This window comes from Nipponia nippon, unplaced genomic scaffold (genome assembly GCF_047370975.1).
Source record: "Nipponia nippon isolate SJK-2023a ecotype South Korea unplaced genomic scaffold, ASM4737097v1 scaffold_33, whole genome shotgun sequence".
Lineage (NCBI taxonomy): Eukaryota > Metazoa > Chordata > Aves > Pelecaniformes > Threskiornithidae > Nipponia > Nipponia nippon.
In genome coordinates, this window is record NW_028262351.1 from 2,460,289 (window position 1) to 2,477,425 (window position 17,137).

The 17,137-nt window shown below is 45.8% G+C and overlaps 1 pseudogene; it reads right to left on the reverse strand.

Annotated features, from left to right (window-relative positions):
* Nucleotides 1–640: 640 nt before the first annotated feature.
* On the reverse strand, nucleotides 641–9,521 carry LOC148054182 (uncharacterized; annotated as a pseudogene).
* Between the last annotated feature and the right edge of the window lie 7,616 nt (nucleotides 9,522–17,137).

Below are 17,137 nucleotides of genomic sequence, written 5' to 3' on the forward strand. Positions count from 1 at the left end.
ACCCCTCCACTTCCCCGCCCACCCCCGGCCCCCGCTGCGTCGGCACTCTTACCGCCTTTCTCTACCGCTTCTAATGCTGATACTCCACAAACCGATAATCAATTGCCGCCCGAGGAATGGGGGGCATCAGCCGCTGCTACGAGGTGGCAAAGGATTAGACACCAAGCGTTGCAAGTGGGAGATACAGCTTTTTGTTCAGCGATCGCGTGTCCCGTCATATGCAGCAACGCAAATGTCCCCGATGAGCATGAACCTTTTGGCTATAATGTTTTAAAAGATCTACGACAAACGATTGCCGCGCATGGACTGGGTTCTCCTTTTACACAATCCCTGCTACGGGGAATATTTACAAATGAAATGGTACCATTTGATATATACACGCTTATTAATCTTATATTGACCCCAACGCAAAAGGTGATCTTTGAAAGCACCTGGCGTACCGCCTGTCAAAACGCCACAATTATCAATAAGCAGCGACAACAAGGCGACCCTTTACAAGGGGCAGGACTCCCTCAGCTTATGGGGGATCCGCCGCTAAATCACCCAACGTTATAGGCACGGTTACGACCAGAGATATTAGCACAAGGCAGAGACCTTGCTTTACAGGCATTACTAAGAGTGCCGGATGCCGGAAGAGCGACAAAATCATTTACATTAATAAAGCAAGGGGCAGGAGAGGGATATATCTCATTCTTAGATCGTCTTAAAGAGGCTTTGGAAAACCAAGTCAAAAATGCAGAAGCAAGAGAGGTCCTACTCCTAAAATTAGCCTTTGAAAATGCGAATACGGACTGTAAAAAAGTGCTTTTGCCTCTAAAAAATCCCTCCTTAATGGATATGACAGAAGCTACCCAGAAGGTGGGGTCAATGTCACATAATATGGAAACATTAGCTACAGCTTTTGCCACTGCAATGAAAGTACAGAAATCATGTTTCTTCTGTGGAAAAACTGGACATTTTAAAAGAGATTGCCCACAATTGAGAAGGGGAGGAAAACCGAGCGCACCAAGCGCACCTGGACTATGTCCAAAATGTAAAAAAGGAAGGCATTTCACGAACCAATGTCGATCGAAATATGACGTAGATGGCAAACCATTATTACCGAGATCGGGAATCTCGCGAGGGAGCGCAAAAGCGGAGCGCGCTCAGACAGCAAATACGCCGTTACAAGCCTTTCCGATTGTCTCCGAGCCAGCACCGCCGGCAGTGCCGGACTAGATGTTTCCACATTCACCACGAGGCCAAGCCATAGTAGAACGCGCACATCGCACTCTAAAATCCATGTTGCAAAAACAAAAAGGGGGAATGCCAGGGGCCGCTCCAGCAGACAGACTAAGTAAAGCCGTGTATGTGTTAAACTACCTGAATATGTCTGAAAATAATATTCCTGTTATTATCTCTCATTTTCTGTCTCTTCAATCAAAAGATTTAACAGCCACACCACAGAAGGCCCGAGTTTTTACAAAATCGCTACAAACGGGTAATTGGGAAGGTCCTTTTGATCTACTAACCTGGGGCAGAGGGTATGCTTGTGTCTCAACAGATGTAGGACCTAAGTGGGTACCTGCAAGGTGCGTAAGACCGGCTCTTGCATCGGATAACAGGAACGAGCAGCAGAAGACACTGAACTCCAAGAAGACTGATGGGGAATGACTTATCAGATAACTCCGAATCAATCCATAAAGCAATCAAAGATTTGAAGGAGGGGGTTAGCAAATTACAAGTCAGTGATGGATTTGGTTGGCTGAATCACTTACTAACAAGTTGGGGAATTGGCGGGTGGATAATGTCTCTAATCAAAATGGGTCTTTTGTTGTTACTAATATTTTGCGCTATAATAATGATAGTTTCTTGTCTAGTGTCTTGGGTACAGAAAATGCTACAGAATATGATTAAACAAGCTTTTGTGGTAGAAAAACAAGGGGGGAATTGTGGGAATAAATGAGATTGTGTTTTACTTTGACGAGATGCAGCTGTGCCCTTGAGGCTTGTTACAAACAGGTTCGCAGGAATGCAGCTGTGGCCTTGAGGCTTGTTACAAACAAGTTTGTGAAACTCAGAGGCAGAAAAATAAGGATGAGATTGGATACATCCCTGAAAGAGGAATTCGTGTGCACCAACTTGAAGAACCAATAAGCAAAGCTGGAGATGCGTGGACACTAGATAATATTATAAAAGAGATAGATTGTAAAAATAAAGGGGCTTCGCCTAAACTCATATGCGGAGTCCATGTTTAATTGCCACAGCACGCCTCAGATCAACAGGCTGAGGGCCCTCACTAGCACCCCATCCCCCGCTAGTACCCCATCCCTCTAACCATGGCGTGCCATCCCACCGCTTATCACAGGCAAGCCTGATATCAACCCCCTCCCCTTCAAGTCTATTTTAAAGCCCTGTCGATGAGTTCTGCAAGCTCCTCAGCAAAGACCCTCTTCCCCCTTTGAGAAAGGTGAATCCCGTCCAGATGCCAGCAAGCCTGGTGCCGTGTAGGCCATCCCATTGTTGAAAAACCCAAAATTGTGATGATGACACCAGCCACGGAGTCATGTATTAATGGACTGGATCCGTTTGTTCCTTTCAATGTTCCTGTCCTCAACTGGAAGGAGGGAGGAACAACTAACCTGTGCTCCCGATTCCCTTACCAACCGTCCCAAGGCCCTGAAGTCTCTCTTGATTGCTTTTGGACTACAGGTTGCAGCTTCCTCTCCACCTACATGGAAGGTCAATAACGGGTAGTAGTCCAAGGGTTGTACCAGGCTGGGAAGTTTCCTGGTGATGTCCTTAACCTGGGCCCCAGGGAGGCAGCAGACTTCCCTTTGAGGAGGGTTTGGCCGGCATATTGGACCCTCTGTCCCCTTCAGAAGGGAGTCACCTACAACTATAACCCTTCTTTCCTTCCTCGTGGAGGTGGTTGTGATACTGTGGGTAGGCCTATCTAACCTTGGAGACACCTCTGGTGTAGATGGACTATCATCCACATCCTTCCTTGACTGGCCTTCCACTTCCAGAGCCTCATACCTGTTGGACAGAGGCACCTGCGAGGGTGTAGTGGGCAAGGAGGGAGTTCGCCTTCTGCCCTGAGCATGGCCTTGCCTCCGTTCACTTCTTTCCTTTAGGCTGCTGCCTGGCAGTGGGAGGATACAGGGTCCCCTTGATCTTGAGTATTTCCTGTTTGGTGCTCCTTTTTCTGATCCAGGGAGGGCAGAACTTGGCTCCACCAGTCAATCTCTCGCTCAGCCTCCCTGATGCTTCTCAACCTTTCTACTTCCTCTTGTAGCTCTGCCACCAAGCTGAGCAGATCATCCACCTGTTCACACCTCACACAGCTGTTCTCACTACTGCCATCTGTTACCAGTGAAAGGCTCTGGCACCCTCTGCAGCCTGAGACCTGGATGGCTGCGTGGTTTGTTGGGAGCACAGTTTGGGTTGCCACATCCAGGTTGCACCAGGGGAGGTTCAGACTGGACATTAGGAAGCATTTCTTTACCGAGAGGGTGGTCAAACACTGGAACAGGCTTCCTCGAGAGGTGGTTGATGCCCCATGCCCATCAGTGTTTAAGAGGCATTTGGACAATGCCCTTAATAACATGCTTTAGCTTTTGGTCAGCCCTGAATTGGTCAGGCAGTTGGACTAGATGATCATTGTAGATCCCTTCCAACTGAAATAGTCTAGTCTATTCTATCTTTGAAACCCTCCCAGTGTCTGGTGTCATAGATAAGTAACTGTAGCAAGACGGTTATTGGTCCCAGTTCTCTCCTGTATTCCCACAGTATCTTAACAGTTAGTTCCACGGTCCACACTTTACCACTTAGAGGGTTACAGAATTACTGTTTTACATCCTTACAACCTTTTTCTTTCGCTTCGTCCGTCTCTGGCCGTTTCCCTCGCGGGACAACGAAACCGCGGATCAGGACTCCGCACTCGCTTCGTACTAAGAGTACGTCTCATTCACACACGCACAGGACAGCATACACACTTTTGACGACAAAACACTCAAATACCAAGTACGTCTCATTCACACACGCGCAGGACAGTATAGACACTTTTGACAACAAAAAGCTCACATACCAATACAATGAACAAAAATCCTAAAAGCAAACACAGAGCAACTACTTGTCCTTATAACATGCCAAACACAATCCCAAAATCAAATAACCGAGTTCCAAAGCCAAGATCCAATATACCCAAATGCAAGCGTTCCAAATGAGCACCGAAGTACTCCCAGATGAGCACAGAAGTGCTCCCAGATGGGCACCGAAGTGCCCCCAGATGAGCACCGAAGTGCCCCCAGTGTATACCTTTAAGGCGCTAGCAGCCCGGTATACTCCACCAAGCGTGAACCACTCACGGTTTACAGGGGTTTCCGACAGATGACTAGTCCCAAACCAAATTTAAGAAAGAATACCTTTTTCCGAAGACGGTCCTTGTCTGCTCCCGCAGCGATCCGATTGAGGCAAGGAGTCCCTCCGGAAATTTTCCGGGGGTACCCTGGGGAGTCCCGTTCTCAACGGGTCCTGCAGCCGAGCAGAGAGGGTCCCATCTGGGGTGCCAAAACTGATACAAAAATTCACGGATGCTTCTCCTCACAGTCCGAATCTCTCCAAGGGAGAAACGGAGTATTCAGAGAGTCCCTGAAATGAAACTCAATAGCAAGGAAGTTACTATTAAGCAGGTATTCTTTATTGCAGCGCTGGGCAGCACTGGGGATTCTCCACCATAAGTGCTCCCCCGATTTGGTGGACTTTCAGAGATTATATACTATAAAGTCCTACATATTCACAGGATTTCCGAGGATTCATTTACATAAACATGAGGTTTCACGGAACTTATTAACATATGCAAATGTCCAATCCGCATGCGCAGTTGTCTCCCGTGGTGGTCTTCAGGTGGTCTTTGGGGGTCTTCAGATGAAGGCTCGTAGTCTTCTTCCCTGTGCTCGCTGATTGACCTCTACTTCTGCGCAAACTCAGTCCCAGCATCAGGTAAACTGTGTCCTTCAAGGCTGTCGTCATCCTGTTGTGACTTCCTATCTTCCACGCATTTGTTCTCCCAAGGCCCAGTTGTCTGAGATGGGATAATCCCAGAGCCCCCTTATCTTACAACCCTTCTAACTACTCCCTAAATGACAAAGGCCTTTCTTGTGTTTAGTTAAGTGACTAAGATATTTAAATATACTCCTTGCCCCTAGGCTTTTCAGGAGGCATTTTGATGCAGTGGCTTTGTCTATCTTGGCTTTAACCCTTTCACTGGAGCCTCTGGCAGAAAGCACCAGGGGAGACTCGAGGTCGACCCCTAGGGTTTTGGAGTCAGGGATACAGAGGATCCAAGGCCTGCTATACTCCAACTGAAAAAGAGATATTGGCAGCATATGAAGGGGTTCGAGCTGCTTGGGAAGTGGTTGGTACTGAAGCACAGCTCCTCCTGGCACCCCGACTGCCAGTGCTGGGCTGGATGTTCAAAGGGAGGATCCCCTGTACACATCATGCAACTGATGCTACGTGGAGTAAGTGGGTCGCACTGATCACACAATGGGCTCGAATAGGAAACCCCAGTCGCCCAGGAATCTTGGAAGTGATCGTGGACTGGCCAGAAGGCACAGATTTCAGAATATCGCCAGAGCAGGAGGTGACGTATGCTGAGGAGGCCCCACCATATAATAAACTGCCAGAAAATGAGAAGCAATATGCCCTGTTCACTGATGGGTCCTGTTGTCTTGTGGGGAAGCATCGGAGGTGGAAAGCTGCTGTATGGAGTCCTGTACAACAAGTTGCAGAAACTGCTGAAGGAGAAGGTGAATCGAGTCAGTTTGCAGAGGTGAAAGCCATCCAGCTGGCTTTAGATATTGCCGAACGAGAAAAGTGGCCAACGCTCTCTCTCTGTACTGATTCATGGATGGTGGCAAATGCCCTGTGGGGATGGTTGCAGCAATGGAAGCAGAGCAACTGGCAGCGCAGAGGCAAACCCATCTGGGCTGCCGCATTGTGGCAAGACATTGCTGCCCAGATGGAGAACCTGGTTGTAAAAGTACATCGCGTAGATGCTCAGGTACCCAAGAGTCAGGCCACTGAAGAACATCAAAACAACCAGCAGGTGGATCAGGCTGCTAAGATTGAAGTGGCTCAGGTGGATCTGGAGTGGCAACATAAGGGTGAATTATTTCTAGCTTGGTGGGCCCATGACACCTCAGGCCACCAAGGAAGCAATGATGCAACATATAGCTGGGCTCGTGATCGAGGGGTGGACTTGACTGTTGATGCCATTGCACAGATTATCCATGAATGTGAAACATGCACTGCAATCAAGCAAGCCAAGCGGTTCAAGCCTCTCTGGTATGGAGGACGATGGCTGAAATACAAATACGGGGAGGCCTGGCAGATTGATTATATCACACTCCCACAAACCCGCCAAGGCAAGCGCCATGTGCTTACAATGGTGGAAGCAACCACCGGATGGCTGGAAACATATCCCGTGCCCCATGCCACCGCCCGGAACACTATCCTGGGCCTTGAAAAGGAAGTCCTGTGGCAACATGGCACCCAGAAAGAATTGAGTCACGTAATGGGACTCATTTCCGAAACAGCCTCATAGACACCTGGGCCAAAGAGCATGGCATTGAGTGGGTGTATCACATCCCCTATCATGCACCAGCCTCCGGGAAAATCGAACGATACAATGGACTGTTAAAGACTACACTGAGAGCAATGGGTGGTGGGACATTCAGACATTGGGATACACATTTAGCAAAGGCCACCTGGTTAGTCAACTCCTGCCTCAGGCAAAGGAAAACCAATTCGTGGGATTGATTTTGCTCAGGGACCTGGGTGCACTTGGTGGGTGATGCGGGAGGATGGGGAAGTCCAGTGTGTACCTCAGGGGGATTTGATTTTGGGTGAAAATAGCCAATGAACTGAATGGTATGTTAGCTGATATATTATACTGGATGTCATCACTTCTATGATTACTATGTGCCATATCAACAGTATACAGTAAGAATCACCCAAATTAATGAAGAATGAACTTTGAGGAAACCGAACAAAGTGCAGCAGTGATGGAACCAGAACCGGCTTCAGCATGCAACAATCCAACACCACACACCATCTCTCCTGCCCTGAAAGACTGTTATGACAGATGGAGCCGAAAGTCACGGACTGAATGAACTCAACAGACCTTTTAGAGGGATAGCCTATAGACTAAGGAAATGATATCTGTGTGTGTGTGTGTGTATATATATATCAAAAGATAGGAAAAGTGGTGGTGATTAATTGGAATGTATTGGAAAGTGTAAGACCTGGGCATGACGTATATGGTATGGAATAAGGGGTGGATACTGTCCTGGTTTCAGCTGGGATAGAGTTAATTTTCTTCCCAGTAGCTGGTATAGTGCTGTGTTTTGGATTTAGGATGAGAATCATGTTGATAACACACTGATGTTTTAGTTGTTGCTGAGTAGTGTTTATACTAGTCAAGGACTTTTCAGCTTCCCATGCTCTGCCAGGTGCACAAGAAGCTAGGAAGGAGCACAGCCAGGACAGCTGACCCAGACTGGCCAAAGGGCTATTCCATACCATATGACATCATGCTCAGTATATGAACTGGGGGGAGTTGGCTGGGAGGCAGTGATCACTGCTCAGGGATGTGCTGGGCATCAGTCAGGGGGTGGTGAGCAATTGTGTCGTGTATCACTTGCTTTGTATATTATTATTGTATTATATTATTATTATTATTACAACTATTACTGCTATTCTATTTTATTTTACTTCAATTATTAAACTGTTCTTACCTCAACCCACGAATTTTCTGACTTTCACCCTTCCAATTCTCTCCCCCATCCCACTGGGGTGGGGGGAGTGAGTGAGCGGCTGTGTGGTGCTTTGTTGCTGGCTGGGGTTAAACCACGACAGACAGGGAGATCACTCAGCAGTTACCGTCATGGGCAAAACAGACTCAGCTTGGGGTAATTAATTTAATTTATTGCCAATCAAATCACAGTAGGGTAATGAGAAATAAAACCAAATCTCAAAAACAGCTTCCCCCCACCCCTTCCTTCTTCCGGTGTTCCACTTCACTCCCAGTTTCTCTACCTCCTCCCCCCCAGCAGCACAGGGCAACAGGAAATGAGGGTTGCAGTCAGTTCATCATACGTTGTCTCTGTGGCTCCTTCCTCCTCACACTCTTCCCCTGCTCCAGCATGGGGTCCAATACAGAGGATAATATCTATCTATCTGTTAAAGGACAGGGGAGAGTAGTTAATGAGAATGTATGCTGGGTATAAAGATGGTTTAAGTATACAGTATAAGTTGTAAGTGTTGGTAAGAAGGGATTTCAGTAATGAGAATTAGATACAATGGGATGGTTAGAAGATCTATAAATGTATTAAATTATGTGGGACCTGAGCATGACACAAATGGTATGGAATAAAGGGTGGAGATTGTATTGGGTTTGACTGGGATGGAGTTAACTTTTCCCATGGCACCCCTCATAGTGCTGTGCTTTGTATTGGTAGCTAGAAAGGTGTTGATAACACACCAGTGTTTTGGCTACTGCTGAGCAGTGCTCACAGCATCAAGGCACTCTCCAACCCCCACCCGCCCCCCCCCCGCCCCAAAGGCCAGTAGGCTGGGGGTGAGCAAGAGGTTGGGAGGGGACATAGCTGGGACAGCTGACATGTACTGACCAAAGAGATATTTCATATCATATGACATTGTGCTCAGCAATAAAAGCTCGAGGAAAGGAGGAGGAGTGGGGGCATTTGTTATTAAAGTATTTGTCTTCCGAAGCAATCGCCAAGGCCCTGCTTCCCAGGAAGTGGCTGGACATCACCTGCTGATGGGAAGTAGAGAAAAAAAAAAATCTTCTTTTTTTGTTTCCTTTGCTTCTGTGCACGGCCTTTGCTTTTCTTTATTAAACTGCCTTTATCTTGACACACGAGCTCTTTTTCATCTTATTTTCTTCCCCTCTGTCCTGCTGAGGAGAGGGAGTGATAAAGTGGCTTGGTGGGCACCTGGCAGCCAGCCAAGATCAACCCACCACACCTCAAAATATGTTTATTGCTTTCATAAAAATACCTAACCCACAGTTTTGCTCCTTACATCCTATATATGAGAACTACACCACCCCTGTAACTTCTCTGATAAACATCAAATGAAAGATAGGAATATAGGAACAATGAGACAATAATAAAGTTACAGAGAAAGGCTACAAATGTATGAACAAATACTGGCAATGTTCAATAACCCAGAAAGCATGTTTTGGGGTGTTTCTCAACTCCACAATGAACAAAAGCCTGATGGTGAGGCATAAAGAGGCTACGGCCCTTCTGCAGTTCCAGGATTGCCTCAGTAACTGCAATGGGAAGCCACAACCTGTCCTTTCAGGCTGAAAACAGGAGACAGAAGGTAAACTGCATAAGACACAGTCTTGCTCCCATCCCTTGTTCACCAATCAACTTAGTGCTAATGCCCTTATAGTCCACAAGGACACAGGGACCGTCATCTGGTACCTTTTTAGGTTTTCCAAACATTGTGGCACATGCCAAAATTGTGATAAATGTAACCTAATCCTCAAAATGACCCGTCCTTTCCCAAATGGATGGGGAATAAGCTAATTTGCAATGGGGAAAAATATCATTTCTAGATCCCCAAACTGACAACTAGCCTTGGAAACACCAGAGATGTAGCAATTAGTGAAAGGCAGGGGATAAAATGAGATCACACTACAACCTCCAGCCAGCAAACCAAATCAGCATGTGCAATAAAAGCTAATACTGTGGCTTTGGTATGGTTTCCAGAACCCACTGGATCTGAACCCCCTAAACATGTGACATCCTCCCAGTGACTTGTACTGCAGGTGGAAAGTACAGAGAAGCACCAGAAAGGGAGAGCATCTTTGCAATAATGTAACTAAGCAGTTCCCCAGCCCAGTCCCAGAGCAGTGGTGGAGCTAAGGGCAAATGCAGTTTACACACTTCCTATATGGGAAAAATAGATTTTAACTTTCTCTCTTTATTTAAACCAAACAGGTTTGAATATCCATCTATTTCCAAATGTTTTTTGTTGTTTTTACCTGATCGTGAAAGTGATACCAGAGGTGACAATTCCAATTTTATTTCTTCATCTGAAGACAGCTAGATTCCCCGAGTGCTGTAAAAACAGAAATAATTATCACAGAATCACAGAATGGTTGAGGTTGGAAGGGACCTCTGGAGGTCATCTAGTACAGCCCCCCCTCCTCAAGCAGGGCCACCTAGAGCAGTTGCCCAGGACCATGTCCAGACAGCTTTTGAATATCTCCATGGATGGAGATTCCACAACGTCCCTGGGCAACCTATTCCAGTGCTCAGTCACCCTCACAGTCAAAAAATGTTTCCCGATGTTCAGAGGAAACATCCTGTGTTTTCGTTTCTGCCCATTGCCTCTTGTCCTGTCACTGGATATCACTGAAAAGAGCCTGGCTCCATCCTCTTTGCACCCTCCCTTCAGGTATTTATCTACAATAATGAGATTCCCCTCTGAGCCTTCTGTTCTCTAGGCTAAACAGTCCCAGCTCTCTCAGTCTTTCCTCATAGGAGAGATGCTCCTGTCCCTTCATCGTCTTAGCGGCCCTTTGCTGGACTTTCCCCAGTAGCGCCATCTCTCTTGTACTGGGGAGCCCAATACTGGACACAATACTCCAGGTGTGACCTCACCAGTGCTGAGCAGAGGGAATGATCACCACCCTCGACCTGCTGGCAACACTCCTAAGGCAGCCCAGGATACCATTAGCCGCCTTTGCAGCAAGGGCACATTGCTAGCTCATGATCAATTTTGCATCCACCAGGACCCCCAGGGCCTTTTCTGCAGAGCTGCTTTCCAGCTGGTCAGCCCTCCCAGCATATACTGGTGCCTGGGGTTATTCCTCCCCAGGTGCAGGACTTGGCACTTCCCTCTGTTGAACTCCATGAGGTTCCTGTCAGCCCATTTCTCCAGCCTGTCGAGGGCCCTCTGGATGGCAGCACCACCCTCTGGCCTATCAGCCACTCCTCCCAGTACCATCAGCAAACATCCTTCTGAGAGTATACTGAGTGTATACTCTGCCCCATCATCCAGATCATTAATGAAGATGTTGAACAGGACTGCACCCAGTATTGACACCTGGGGTACACCACTAGTGACTGGCCTCCAACTAGACTTCATGCCACTGATCACCACCCTCTGGGTCCATCCATTCAGCCAGTTTTCAACCCACTTCACCGTCTGCTCGTCCAGCCCATACATCAACAGCTTCTCTATGAGGATCTTATCAGAGACAATGTCAAAGGCCTTAAAATATCCACTACTCTCCCCTCATCTACCAGGCCAGTCATTTCATTGTAGAAGTTTATCAAGTTGGTCAAGCACGAGTTCCCCTTGGTAAAGCCATGCTGACTACTCCAAATCACCTTCTTGTCCTTCATTTGCCTGGAAATGGTTTCCAGGATTAGCTGCTGCATCACCTTCCAAGGGATCAAGGTGAGGCAGATCAGCCTATAGTTCCCTGGGTCTTCCTCCTTGCCCTTCTTGAAGATAGGAGTGACATTTGTTTTCTTCCAGTCCTCATTATACTTTATTCCTGCTGAAAAGACAAGTAAAGCATGGGCTGCTTGTTATACTGGCTTAACAGTTATACAGGAGATAGATAGCTATATAATACTATAAAGGAGCAGTATCTTGAGGTAGTTAATTGGCAAAATCTGGTTCCAGTGCAGTCATTTATGGCTGGTCCTAAAACTCTGCTGAAAGCCTGACTGTCCATGTCCCCTGAGGAAGGCAGTGGGGTCCAAATGTGACGGCAGGTGAAAACCTGTTTTGCAAGCTGCCCAAAAAAGCAAGGGCAGGCAACAGACCTATATAATTACCATGACCCAACATACACCCATTAATGCATTAATATAATGGTACAAATTTAGCTTTCATTTATTCACATTAAATCTGTTTATAGAATAAATTGCCCACAAAGAAATACAATAGTAAATCAGTTTTAAATCTTGTATGTGTTAAACATTGCAGCAATTACTGTTCAGTGCCATCAAAACAATAGATATAATAATATCTAATATTTGGGGAGGTTTAGGTTGGACATCAGGAAAAGGTTCTTCACCCAAAGGGTGGTGGAGCACTGGAACAAGCTCCCCCGGGAGGTAGTCACGGCACCAAGCCTGACAACATTCAAGAAGCATTTGGACAACGCCCTCAGACATATGGTGTGATTTTTGGGGTTGTCCTATGCAGGGACAGGAGTTGGACTCGATGATCCTTGTGGGTCCCTTCCAACTCAGGACGTTCTATGATTCTATGATTCTATATCCTTTAGGCATCCCCTTTTTATAGGCTCTATACTTAAAAAAACAATGCTGCCAATATTCACATTTCTTATCAATTTTGTACTCATTTCCACAGTCCTCAGATATTTCTGTTTGGAATTCAAATTGAGAGTGTAGCTTCACAGTTTTTGCAGCCTAACATACATATGAAAATTTCAAGTCAGTATTTACTGATGAATGGTTTGTCAATAGGAGGGACAGCAGGGAGGAAATAAAATGTTTAACTTTCTGAGTGCAGACTAGGAATTGCAGCTTGCTTAAATTATTGTTTCTGATGAAATGATCTAATGAGATCATTCTCTTTTTGTGTTTCAAAAAGAGAAGACTCTCTACAGGAGTATCCCAGTCCATAGTGTGAGATGGGTTAAAACAACAGAGGGACAGATGGGGAGGCTCAGTAACAGCTCAGGGGTTTCAAAGGGAAGATTTGCATTCCTTCTACTTGCCTTAACACTTTGCTTTCCTCGATGTTCCCTGAGCTTGAGGGAAATAAGTGGCAGTAACAGATCTTTTGGAGACAAAGCAATATAAGCAGGAAAAAATCATAATAGCATATTTGTTTCAATGACCCCGGTGAACTGCAGTGATGAGCACTTCAGGATAAAACTGACATAACTGGATAGAGAATCTCACCCATGATGCCTGATCTCTCTCAAATCTGTTTTTGAAGCTGCTTTTTGCTTAAATATGATCCATTGTTTGTCCTTGGTACATTTTTAATAGTAAAAGATGTTATGAACACATATTTCTATAAAAAAAGAGCAGAGTCCCAGCCTCAAGAGTCACTGGGAATTTCACTTTGAGTTCTTGGGACCCATGCCATTACCCAAGGTTTCTAGGTAGAAACAGATTGCAGTGGGTTGACCCTGGCCAGCAGGTTAAGCACCACACGGCTGCTTGCTCACTCCCCCATCCTGCTGGAGAACGAATAGGAAAGAGCAGGAGAAAATAGGAAGAGCAAAAGCGAGATATGAAGAGCAAAAGCAAGAAAAGTTGTGGGCTGAGATAAAGACAGTTTAATAAGTGAAGGAAAGAGGAAGAAAAAAAAAAGTGATGCAAAGGCAATCACTCACCACCTCCCACAAGCAGACCAATGCCCGGACAGTCTCTGACAAATGGCTACCTCCTCCCCCAAAAAACTCAGTTGTTATTGCTGAGCATGACATCATATGGTACGGAATATCCCTTTGGTCATTTTGTGTCAGCTGTCCAGGTTGTGTCCCCTCCCAAGTTCTTGCCCACCCTCGGCCTATTTGCTGCAGGTGCAGAGTAGGAAAAAGAGAAGGCCTTGATGCTGTGCAAGCACTGTTCAGCAATAGCCAAAACACTGATGTGTTATCAACACTGTTTTAGTCATAAATCCAAAACACAGCACCATACAGGCTGCTATGAAGAAAATGAACTCCATCCCAGCCAGACCCAGCACACAGATAAAATGTTTAGAGATCTGGCTGTGGAGTATGGAAGAAAGAACTGAATATAGGGATCAAATGAATTTGAATCAACGCTGTAAATGGTCATAAAAGAAAGCGGCAGAATACAATATCATATTTAACAAGTAGATTGTGTGCTGCTTTGGTAGTGCTTTCAGTTCAGCTGGTGAATCTCAGAATTTTGTTTTTGATACCTTTCTTTTAAAGACAACAGCAAACTGGAAACATTTTAAAGAGTAACAGAAAGGAGCAAAGCTTTGTAAAATTATAAAGAGAAGTTATTCTAGACAACAGAATCTCAATAATAAAAAAACCAGAAGATAGAGTGGAAATACGTTAATCACCTCTATAGCCATGTAAAGATGCTAGCAAGGAACTTGGGACTGGGATACCATCTGTCAGTAAGAATAGAAGTAATGGGATTTAGGTTAGATATGGAGAAAATGATGAAAATAAGAGTTATGCAATAGAACAAGTTGCCAAGGAAGACTGCAAAATCGCCATCTGTACATATGTTCAAGGTTATATATGACACTTGTCAATTAAGAAAGGTTTAAGAGCAATTAAACAAATCCTTCTGCAAAGGGGAGGATTGGATGACCCACTCCAGATCTGCTCCCTAAAAAGATTTTATGTCCTATTTCAACAAAATTAATTACTTGCTTACCTTGTTGCATAGAAAATATTCATATGCATTTATTTTCTGACTTTCACAAACTAGAGAGAAAGACTGTCTTTACAAGTATATTATCAATCTTTCCAGGTGTCTGGAGTAGATATAGTGGCTGAAGTATAATTTGGAGAAGAGAGAAACTAAACATAGAAAATGCTAAATGGGGGGTGCACAATATGTTCTTCATCTTCTTAGGTCATCTATCATTGAGTAGCTTGCAGCACAAGACTGATCTTGCCACCTACAGTGCAAAATTATTTCCATCTTTATTGAAAATACCGCATTTGGACAATCAGGGGCAGAAAAACAAGAAGCGGCAGCACTCGGAATTGTTTTATATGCTGATTTCTGTCCCCTTCTGGCCCATCTTAGATGTTTCTGCCCCTGAGGCAATGATCTAAAATGTTGTTGCTCATTTTTGCCTGAAAGGTTAGCCAGTCACTAGCGGTGTTCCTCAGGGCTCAATTCTAGGGCCAGTTCTGTTTAACATATTTGTCAATGATCTGGATGCAGGAGTTGAATGCACCATTAGCAAGTTTGCTGATGATACCAAACTGGGAGGTGCTGTTGACTCTCTCGAGGGACAAAGAGGCCTTGCAGAGGGATCTAGGTAGATTGGAGCATTGGGCAATCATCAATGATGTGAAATTTAACAAGTCCAAATGCCAGATTCTGCACCTGGGATGGAGTAATGCTGGGCACAAGTATAAACTGGGAGAGGAGTGGCTGGAGAGCAGTCCTGCTCGGGTGCTGGTTGACAGCAGGCTCAATATGAGTCAGCAATGTGCCCTGGCAGCCAAGAGGGCAAACCGCATTCTGGGGTGCATTAAACACAGTATAACCAGCCAGTCAAAAGAGGTGATGATCCCGCTGTATTTAGCATTGGTGCAGCCTCACCTTGAGTATTGTGTGCAGTTCTGGCTCTCTCAATTTAAGAAGGATGTTAAGGTCCATGAATGCGCCCAGAGGAGGGCAACAAAGCTGGTGAAAGGGCTGGAAGGCATGTCCTATGAGGAGTGGCTAAGGACTTTGGGTTTGTCTAGTTTGGAGAAAAGGAGACCTGAGGGATGACCTCATTGCTCCCTACAGCTTCCTGAGGAGGGGAAGTGGAGAGGGAGGTGCTGATCTCTTCTCCCTGGTATCCAGTGACAGGACATGTGGGAATGGTTCAAGGCTGCACCAGGGGAGGTTCAGACTTGCCATTAGGAAGCATTTCTTTACCGAGAGGGTGGTCAAACACTGGAACAGGCTTCCTCGAGAGGTGGTTGATGCCCCATGCCCGTCAGTGTTTAAGAGGCATTTGGACAATGCCCTTAATAACATGCTTTAGCTTTTGGTCAGCCCTGAATTGGTCAGGCAGTTGGACTAGATGATCATTGTAGATCCCTTCCAACTGAAATAGTCTAGTCTATTCTATCTTTGAAACCCTCCCAGTGTCTGGTGTCATAGATAAGTAACTGTAGCAAGACCAACTCCAGGAACACTGGATCAATAGAGAAGCAGATGGATGATGGCACTGAAGAAATATAGTTGCTTTGCAAAGTTTTACTATGATTAGTAATTGGTATTGTATGTGTTAAGTAGTGATTAGTCAAATTGTGTTGTACCTGAATGCTTGAAATATTTAAGAACCCTGTGTAAAACCACATTTGGTGTGCCCCAATTTGGTGGGGACACCTCATGCGCATGAATAAAAGAATTACCCTTGTAATTCTATACTTTGCGTCCTAGCCTCTCTCCTTGGTCAGCACGGGCCAGTTGCAATTTTTTTTGTAACAAGCTCCAAGCCTACAGCTAAATTAAACACCTATTAAATGTCTTTATCATGCCAAAATTCTTATTGAAGAACATTGCAAGCCTTGGATGTTGCAGGAACCTAGCATTTAACAGCAAGAAACCAAAACTTTTCCCAAGAGCATCTCCTGAAAGAGTGAAGAATCAAGCAGATTCTGTTCAAATGAAGGTCGATATTTTAGAGCTCATTCTGAGCACGCTGTAGGTTGGCATTCCCACTTTAACTTTTTGGCTCTGTCCTGCAAGCTCAGTCCTCTGCCATCCATAGCAGACTTCCTACACAGCCACCATGCACTTTGTACTGTGTGTTGTGAAACCATCTTTTGACACTTCCTTTGGCAGAAGGGCTGGTCATTTCAAAATGCCCCTACCTAGTACAGCACAGCCCCCAACCCCAAAAAACAGCAGAGGTGCATCCATTCCCCTGAAACACTGTAGCAAACTCAGGGTGAAAATGTAATGGACCACAGAGGAACTGTCAGGTTGGATCTGTAGCTTTTATAATCCCCCAATCCAAGACTTCACCGACCACAAGGCCAAGTTGGGAAGTTTTTCCCTTCCCTGTTCACCCTTCTGCCTGACTATTAACATGCAATCGCCATGTTTGCAAGGTCAGATTTCCAGCCAGAAGCTGTGCATCAATCTGTCACTGTTATCGCTCCGGGGACAAATAGCCCAAGCACTGGGCGCCCAACATAAACAGGAGCCAGACAGCAGAAACAGAAAGGAAAAGAGACGGTGGGCAGCCCGGCAGGGGGGAAATCCAAACCGCGGGGGGGGGGGGGGGGGGGCTGTGTGGGGTGGGCTGCGCTGGGTACGCGGCTTGTCAAGCGGGCTCCCAGCACCCAAATAAGTATGGGGGCGTTGGCGGCTACCGTATGGCAGCACACTGCCTGCGG